Here is a 10,692-nt window from a genome sequence, read left to right as displayed (position 1 = left end):
TAAATGTGAGAGCAGAACGTTTTATTTCCAAAATTATTTTTATGTTTACATTTATTTTTTTAAATCTAGTTTTTATTTTTTTCATTTGTATTTATTTATGGCGTAAATATTTTGTTGTTTTTATTTCCATTTGTATAAAATTTGTGGATTATATTTTTTATATATTTTTCTATTTTCACTTGTATCGATTGTTTTATTTATTTTAAATGTTGGCAGTTTTGGTCCTCTATAGTAGATATCTTAATTCCCGCATGTGATTTGTTTATCTGTCCATTTGTTGGCTTGCAAGAAGCTTTTCTGTTTCGCGTGTGAATGAAGGACATAGACAAGCGCAACAGTAATCGCTTGTTCATGTAGTGAGAAACAACAACAATAGCATTTCGCTAGCCACAACGTCCATCTCCGGAGGCTCAGCTGCACTGTGTTTGTTTACGGAGGCAATTACATTTCCTGGCCCTTAGCTAATATGTTTACGTGGGAATTCCGCACACCTCCGGAGCCGCACTCAATGTTCCGTACCGTAAGATTCGCGCACGTTCAATCCCTGGTGATAATATTAAAAAACATGAGATGAGATCAAAGAATCCCGCATTAAAATTCCCTGCCAAAAGCTTCATGACGGGATTGAGACGCGGCGTGATGCATGATGGGTAAACGCTCCGGCTCCTAATAACAGCCGAGACGTGACGCCCGACTGTGATTTAGGCTGTAGCGAGCGAGAGCGCGAGCGCGAGCGAGAGCGTGAGCGTGAGAGATGGAGTGCCAGGCTGATGACAAAAATGAAGACTTTCATTACTGGGACGCAAGCAGTGGAAACGCTCCCAGCACCACCATTTCTTCTTTTGCACATTCACGGAATCCATTTTTCAGATGGATTTGGATGCATCTTTAAAAGTTGAATTGATTTCCTGAGCTGCGGCGTCGGGATCTATCCCGCACCCGCGCTTGTTTCGTATTCACGTGGAAGACTTACATGAGGAAATGATCAGTATCCGACATCTAACACAAAAGTGGGAGGATCAATAACAAGCATGGAGGTCAAGGTTTGCCTACGATCGCAATTATAAGCACGAATACAAGTACGACTACGACTACAATTACTACTAATACGAGTGCTAACAGTTCAGCTAATAGACTCGAGCTGGATTCTGAAGTATTCGTTTTAGGTGAACGGTATGGGATTTTTAATAGGTTTTAGGCGAACTAATGAGTACACACTCGCACGCACGCACGCACGCACACATGCACACATGCAAACGCAAAATACAAATTAAAAAATAAATAAATTAAATAAAAAAGAGCAATGATGATGACGTGTCAAATCGGTAAAATTACCGAATGAACAATACTGAGCTCTTGAAAATAAAAAAAAAACAAAACAAAAACAAAACAAGTGCTAATAGTACCACTATTAATACAAGTACAACTACTTCTACTACTAGTACTACTACTACTACTACAATTATGACTACAAATACTACAAACATTCCAAGCACTACAAGTACTGCTACTACTACAAGTACTAATATAAGTACTACTACTACACAACTACTATAAGTACTGCTACTAATACAAGTACTACATTCACTGCTGCAAGTACTGCTACTGCTAGATGCACTACTATATGTACTATTACAAGTACTACTAATACTACTATTACAAGTACTATCTATTAAAGGTACTACAAGTAATGCTACTACTACAATTATGACTACAAATACTACAATAACTACAAGTACTAATATAAGTATTACCACTACTAATACTACTATAAGTACTACTACTAATACAAGTACTATAACAAGTACTGATGCTACTACTACTACTACACATACTATTATAAGTACTACTACAAGTACTATTACAGATAGAACGCTATGCTATTACTAGTAGTACTACTACAACTACTACAGGTACTACTACAAGTACTCCTACTACTACTACAATTATGACTACAAATACTACAAACATTCCAAGCACTACAAGTACTGCTACTACTACAAGTACTAATATAAGTACTACTACTACACAACTACTATAAGTACTGCTACTAATACAAGTACTACATGTACTGCTGCAAGTACTGCTACTGCTAGATGCACTACTATATGTACTATTACAAGTACTACTAATACTACTATTACAAGTACTATCTATTAAAGGTACTACAAGTAATGCTACTACTACAATTATGACTACAAATACTACAATAACTACAAGTACTAATATAAGTATTACCACTACTAATACTACTATAAGTACTACTACTAATACAAGTACTATAACAAGTACTGATGCTACTACTACTACTACACATACTATTATAAGTACTACTACAAGTACTATTACAGATAGAACGCTATGCTATTACTAGTAGTACTACTACAACTACTACAGGTACTACTACAAGTACTCCTACTACTACTACAATTATGACTACAAATACTACAAACATTCCAAGCACTACAAGTACTGCTACTACTACAAGTACTAATATAAGTACTACTACTACACAACTACTATAAGTACTGCTACTAATACAAGTACTACATGTACTGCTGCAAGTACTGCTACTGCTAGATGCACTACTATATGTACTATTACAAGTACTACTAATACTACTATTACAAGTACTATCTATTAAAGGTACTACAAGTAATGCTACTACTACAATTATGACTACAAATACTACAATAACTACAAGTACTAATATAAGTACTACCACTACTAATACTACTACTACTAATACAAGTACTATAACAAGTACTGATGCTACTACTACTACTACACATACTATTATAAGTACTACTACAAGTACTATTACAGATAGAACGCTATGCTATTACTAGTAGTACTACTACAACTACTACAACTACTTCAGGTACTACTACAAGTGCCACTTTCCCTTGCAAGAGTCAGCAGTTCCATTCAAAATTTCCACGGGAATTTTCTAGGTGAGTATGCCGTACATTTTTACGTACATTTTAACTGAATATGTTTGCCACTTTAATTTTTTTTCTTATCTGTATTTTATTTTCAAGTCAAAACTATAATGTATTATAATATCTAGTAATAATTTTAGAATTAAAGTTTGAACCCCTTCGGACCCATCGATGATTGCGGTGGACATGACATATTTTTGTGTCTAAACCAATAAAACGCATCATTTGAATGATGTCAAGACTTTTTGCTTCATGATTGGATCTTAACGAACCGATCACAATCGCAATTTGATTTGCAAGATATTCATGTTAAAAAATGTTACATATAAGCTTGGCAAATTTACAACACGTTACAGCCAAACTATCCTGGCATCCACTAGAACAAAAGCATGAGATGACCCACAACATTTTTTCCCAATGTTGTTCTTATGTGGGAAAAGAGTCAAAATCAGTAAAAAAAACAAAAATAAAATAAAATAATCTAGCAGAAAAAATGCGGGCCTGAAGGGGTGAACATAATTTCTGTTTATATGAAATGTTTAAGCGCTACAGTTTCCCTTGCTGTACATTTTATCGTAAAGTTTTGACTTTTTAGCATACATAAATATAAGCCAGGATAATAATAAAATTTTTTGTTTTGATACATCTTGTAGAGTTTCATAGCGTCAGACTTGCCGATGCACCGGCAAATATTTGACAACATTTCATCAGCTTCTCGTCAACTTTCATTTCATCGCATTCCAAGTGGCCATTGTTGTTTGTCCTTGCAAATAACCAAATGAATACTAAAGCGTGAGAATTTAGTCTATGATGACGCAAGTCCCAAATGAGTTGAGGACGAGTTGCAACACACCTCATCGGCGCCGTTATCCCGGCCAGCAGCGGGGGGGCCTTTTTCCCAGCTCGCACCCGCCGCGTGTACCAACGCATGCGAGCAATCGGCGGGCGACTCTGTCGGCTTTGATGTTTTCCCGGCAGCCGGCCGGGGCCCTCGCCTGGCATTTCCCCGCCGTTGCGACATGCGGGAAAGCTCCGTATGACAAACAACCCGGCGTTGCATTAGCGCAGGTGGGAGCCGCGCACATATGATGTCTCGGGTCTGAACTGTGACGTTATTGTGGCAAAATTTGGAGTAGACGTGACATTTCAAGCACCAGGGATGTGATTTGACCAAAGTGAAATTATCTGAAAATTTAGCCGGGGGTCTGGGGGCCGCTGGCACCCAGCTAGGTCCAGGGCAGTGCCCTGGTGGGGGGACAAGGGGGCCAAAGCCCCCCGGAGCTCATGGGTTTTCCGTGTTTTTAAGTACTTTCAATGCACTCACATGACAAAGAAATAGACAAAACAACAGCATACATTTTCAATGCATATTGAACTATCCCATATAAAATGGCAGTTTTAGTCAACTCAAAATCAGTCACATTCAAAAACATTGGACTGCCTTTGCTTTTAAAAACTATCACTGAGAATATCATCATATCTAACTCATGTGATTACTAAGTTAACACGTAAATAATGTTGAAGAGTTCAAATTTCATGAACAAATAATTGTATCATGACCAAATGAAAAGTAACTCATATTAGAGCATACCACAAATGTCTTTGTTATAGCAGAAGATGTTATCTGTCGGAGTCATGTGCATACACAATGAACTACTTAATATTAAAAAAAAAACCTGAATTTTTTTTTGGGGGGGGGAGATAAAAAAAAAAGCAGAATTCCGGGAATTAGCGGAAAAATCACATCCCTGCAAGCACGTTCAAGCAAGCAGGAAGTCAAGTCGTACAAACTTGCTCAGTCACAACTTCAGCCAATTTGCACTCAGTATTAGCATTTAGCATCATTGCTATATCTGTACTTTTCTTAGTTTGCTCTACTAACATGTTGACAATCACAATCGTTTTTTTTTTAAGAATTAGAATTAGAATTTTTCAAAGTATTAAGCTCGAGTTTGATTTAACTCTTTGACTGCCAGACGTTTTCAGAAAAGGGATGCCGTGGGTGCCAGCCGATTTAAGCATTTTGACTGATCTTTTGACTGATCTTTCAAAGTCCACAGAAAATTATGTGTTTGGACTATGGAAACACACATACTACCAAATGAATGATTGGACTCTCATCTTTCATCAGAAAAAAAAGTTTGTTTCTACCTTATTCCGTTTTTGAGTAATCAACAATAGAAAATGGTTAGTTTCACCTCTGTTTTGAAACAAACGTCTTTTAACGTCTTTGGCACTCCTCCATAGGATTTTACTAAACGTTATTTAACGTTTTTGCCAGTCAAAGAGTTAAAAGACTCGTAGAGTAATCAAAAGGTGTGTTTTGAGCCTGGCAGGCTATTCCATAGTTGAGGACCGTCATGGCCGAATGCAGCCTCGCCATATGCTTGTGCTCTTCACCCTGGGAATAATGAAATGGCGGCTGCCGCAGGAGCTCAGGATCCGCGAGGGTTGACGCGATAAAAGCAGGTCAGATAAATAAGATGGCAAGACCGTAATGATATCTAAAAAAAGAATAAAAGCACCTTCAAATCAATCCTGAAACACACGGGGAGCTATTGCAGCCATTTGAAAACGGTCCCGAGTTGCTGTGGCAAAAATCCGGCGGAGTTCCTGTTAAATCTCAAGTCAAGTCATCCGTTGAGTTCGGCATCCAAAAGTCAAGTGATGCAATCCAGGTCAGTTGCGAGGATAGCGGCCGAGGCCAACCGCCATTTGTGAAAATCCACAACAACCCTCCCTTAAAATGGACGCAAATAAACGGGGGAGCAGGTTACAAAAATTCATGGAGCATATCGCTGCTGTTGGGCAAAAACCTTGTACCGCCAAAATCGGCACTTTGCAAAAAAAAATAAAAAATTGCATCAAAGAGAAAAAGCCATTTTCACCACTTTTGGTCAATCACATATAAAAACGACACCCACGCGGACTATCCCAAAAGTAGAGATGTTTGAAAAAACATAACATTTGCCAAATTGTGACAACGCAACTTTCCCAGTCGTGCCCCCCCCCCCCCCCCGCCACTAAGTCACAAATACGCAAAAGTTTCAAGCAAGTCTCAAGTTACCCTCAAGTTACCGTGGCAAAAAAAACGAGAAAGTCGCAAGTCAAAAATTCCAGTCTCTCTCTTGGCTCTGTCACAACAAATATTCGCAATTAGCCACTTTAGCATGTAGCACCATCTGTACTTATATTTGTTAGCTACAGGGGAAGTCAACCTTAAACATTTCTTGACAATAATACGTTATATGTGACCTCACTAGTCTCAGCATGACATTCTGATGCATATTACATTTGTGGAATATAAGTTATGCAGCCGTTTTATCCATCTCAGGGGGCGGCCATTTTGCCACTTGCTGTCGACTGAAGATGACATCACAGTTGCTCAGGCAACGAAATTCCTCTTTAACTCATTCACTGCCATTGACGGCTTTCGACGTCAAAAATTCATTTGAACTATTTCTATTAGTTAAAATTTTTTTCCACTTTTGTTAACAAGAGTATGAAAACCTAGAATTTTTTTTTATTGTACATTAAGAACAGATATAAAATTTGTGATTAATCATGTGTTAACTATTGAAGTCATGTGATTTATTACAATTTAAAAAATGTATCGCCTGACGACCTAATTTTTAAAAATCTTTTCTTTTTTTAAATAATCTTTTTTCAAATATATAAAAAATATAAATATAAAATATTTTTTTCCCCTAGGTTTTCATAATCTTGTTGACAAAAGTGGGAAAAAATGTTAAACTAATAGAAATAGTTCAAATGAATTTTTGACGTCTATGGTCGTCAATGGCAGTAAATGAGTTAATGTTCTTCCAGTTATTGGTGAGCTTGAGTCTTTGACAAATGCGTTCTCATCAAGTGTTACGGTTGGCCGCTTATGTGGACGTCCCCCAGCTTGGGCCCATTAAGTGCCCTCGACTTGCGACCGTACCGACGGGATTGGTCGCCAGCGGCGGCGACGGTGACAGTGACGGTGGGTCTTCAATAAGCGCACGTGTGCAGCCGCTTAATTATTCATGGCGACTTAATGAAGTGTCAAAACGGACAAAACAGGTTCATAAGAGCGTCCCGGCTAATTGGCTTTCCCTTCAGCCGGGTGACGGGACGCATTTCTCCCGTCGGGCCCCTACGGTGCCATCTCGTCGCTCCGGATGGCCAACGGTGGGAAATGGCACGGCCTCCGCGCGGACCTCCGCCAAGGCCGGACAGATGCTGACGTTACGTTAGGCTAACGTGTAGCAATCGTCAGTCTGAAGCAAAGTTAACGTAAACTCGTGTATCATATGTCCCCCAAAATCTGCCTTAGAAAGCTTTTTTTCTTTTCTTTTTTATCGTAGTGTTTTGTTTGCTACTTTATATCTCTTTTTGGTCTTTTGTTAGTATTCCAAGTTCCTTGTTTTTCTTTTGGAAATAAATCCCCCTTGTTTTGGACTTCCTGCAAACCTGACTCGCCCCACGACTTTCTGCATTTAGGTCCTCAAGTTGGAGTTGTGACCAAAACAAAGCGATCAGAACATATCACTCCAGTCGTTAGTCAGCAGTAGAATCAATTGAAAAATTCTGCTACTGGTCTATAAATCACTGAAAGGTTTGGATTCTGACTATATTCAAAAATGCTGATTGAATACGAACCCAGCAGGGCTCTGAGATCTGCAGACTTGCGCCAACCAGTGGAACCCAGAGTTTTAAGTAAACATGGTGAAGCTGCATTTAGCTGTTAAGCTGCACACAAATGGAATACGCTGCCAACAGAAGTGAAGTCAGCCCTGAGTGTAAATGCTTTTCGATCTAGGTTAAAGACTTTGCTATTTTACCATTTCTTGAATTTGCTTTTATTTCTCTTTAACTCTGTTTGTAACCGCTTTTAAGTGGTTTAGTATGTGAAGCATATTTAATTACCTTGCGTATCAAATGCACTAGACATCAGTATTTCGATTTTATTTTTTATTTTATTTTTTTTTACTAGGGTTAGGGTTACTGACGACGTACTGGTAAAACATCTCAACTGAAAAATGTTCATTTCTCTTTAACTCTTTGACTGCCAGACGTTTTCAGAAAAGGGATGCCGTGGGTGCCAGCCGATTTAAGCATTTTTGACTGACCTTTCAAGGTCCACAGAAAATTATGTGTTTGGACTATGGAAACACACATACTACCAAATGAAAGATTGGACTCTCATCTTTTATCAGAAAAAAAGTTTGTTTCTACCTTATTCCGTTTTTCAGCAATTAACAATAGAAAATGGTTAGTTTCACCTCTGTTTTGAAAAAAAAAAACAAAAAAACGTATTTTAACGTCTTTGGCACTCCATGGGATTTTACTAAACGTTATTTAACGTTTTTGGCAGTCAAAGAGTTAAGCCCCCAGTATAGCTGAGTGTTCTTCACGGGATTATCCAGTTACACCATCAGATAACCCTGGACAACACATATTTCGGCGCCAAGGAAGTTTCATCGCTTTTCCGGTATTTTGATATCGCTGAATCGGAAAATGCCTTTTTTTTTCCTGCATTGTTTTTGTTGAAATGCAAAGAATTTCAAGCACTTTATGCTCCAACTTTGGGTGTAAATGTCTTTCAAGCATTTTCATATTATTATCATTAAAGATGGCAATGGTTATGGCGGAGAGCCTTTGTTATGTAAATCAGCTTTCATGTGAAAATCAAGCAAAACTTAGCCAATATTAGCAGTAAACAAAAGCAAAAACAGGTGACGTCAAAACACTACCTTTAGTAAACATCACATTAACTGTCAATCATTTAATTGCCCAAAATATCAATATCTTAAAAACTAGAGCCAATGCAAATAAACGGATGTCATTTTCAGGCTCAACAGATTAAAAGTATCCAGAAATCACTCAAACCTGTTTGACACGCAAAAAAAAAAAATCATTGTCACTAATGTTTCTGTCTTTGTACTGTAAATTATGGTTGGGGCTTCAAGTCTGCATTAGGGTTTCAAATGATGGTTTCAATCAAGGAGTAAAGCTTCCAATTAGGATTTGAAGTGAGGGTTAGGGTTCCGCGTTAGGGTTTAAAAGTAGGGTTTCAAATTTGAGTAACGTTTTCAATGAAGGGTTAGGGTTGAAGGCCGGTTTAGGGATTTTAAGTAGCTTAGAACAATTGCTTATGGTTTCAAAATAGGGTCTTCCAAATAAAATTTAACGCTAGGTGTTAAATTAGGGTTACCAACTTGGGTGAGGGTTTCAAGTTAAGAGTTTCAAACCTGAGTTGGGGTTTCAATCCAAGTTTCATCAAATTGCGTTGTTTCAAAAAGGGGTAGGATCTTAAATAAGAGTTTCAAAGTCTGGGTTGGGGTTGCAAGTTAGGGTTTTAAGTCTGGGTAAGACTTCAATCAATATAGTTTTCAAAAAAGGGCAGTTTTTTAAAGGCTGATTAAGGGTTTCAAATTTGGATTAGTGTTAGGGTTTCAAATGAAGGTTTCAATTCAGGTTTAGTCAGATATAAGATAGGTATTCAAAATCAGAATCAGCATCAACTTTATTCGCCAAGAATGTAAAACACACAAAAGAAATTTGTCTACGGTAGCATGAGCTACATTGCTATTGCAGTAACAAGCAAGTAGGGTTTCAAATTGGGGTTTCGTGCCATGGTTGGGACTTTAAAAGTTTCAAACCAGCGTTAGAGTTTTCAGTCTTGTGCAAGGGGTTCAAAAATAAATGGCAATCCAAAGTTAGGGTGTCAAGCCAGGGTTAGGGTTTCAAATCTCCAGTTGGCATCCAGACAGCATCGCTGTCAATCTCCCGTCCGAGCTAAACACCGGGAACATTTTGCCGTTCAATACCAGACCCATCGCAGACGCCCCCTGACGTGTTTATTGAATTATATTTCTTGCGTGCGTCCACGACGGCGGTGACAGCGGCGACCGATCGATGCGCCGGCGAACCGCGCTAACAAGCGGCCGAGATCCGCCGCCGCCGCAGCCCCGCACTCGCGCCTTTCGGCGTCCGCTCTATTTACGGCCTGCTTTGTTTTAACATCCATTCAGGATGAGTGGAAATCAATTTTTCATTTGGACTTAATTGTGTGTGCGCACCGGCCGCCCCCCCCCCCCCCCGAGACCCCCGCACAGCGCTATTTTATAGCTAATTACACGTCTGCCGCCCTCGGCGACCGCCGCGGCGCTTCGGGGGAATGGACGCAGCCGTCCAGACGCTGGTAGCGATCCGGTGGAGTCGCATGAGGCGGCGGGAAACGACAACCGTCGGCCGCGGACGAGCTACAACACGACCGGGATGCGTTGCTTCACAGATGCCATGGAAGCGATGCTAAGACATTATTTGGGGCTTTCAAGTCAGGCTTGGTGGGGATCAAAGTAGGGTTTCAAGAGAAAACAAGATTTGATGTAAGATTTCAAGTCAGATTAGGTTTTCAAGTGGACTGAATGTAGGATTTTAATTCAGAGAAAGCAGGGTTCGAAACAGCATAAAGATCTCAGGTTAAGGTTCGAAAGTAGGGTTTCAAGACATAATTGGAGGTTTAAAAAAAAGGCTTTCAAATCTGGATTAGGGTTTCAAAGTAGGAGTTACAATCCAGAGTAAGGGTTTTAAATGAGGGTTTTAAGACAAGGTAAGCCTTTGTCCAGTTGAAGCTAAGGTTCCAAAGTAGGGTTTCAAGAGAAAATTGGTAGGATTTAAAGTCTGGATTAGAGTTTCAAAATATTGGTTACACTCCAGATTCAGGGTTTTAACTCTTTGACTGCCAGACGTTTTCAGAAAC

This window comes from Vanacampus margaritifer, chromosome 2 (assembly GCF_051991255.1).
Source record: "Vanacampus margaritifer isolate UIUO_Vmar chromosome 2, RoL_Vmar_1.0, whole genome shotgun sequence".
Classification (NCBI taxonomy): Eukaryota; Metazoa; Chordata; class Actinopteri; order Syngnathiformes; family Syngnathidae; genus Vanacampus; species Vanacampus margaritifer.
Note: the sequence above shows the minus strand (reverse complement) of the source record.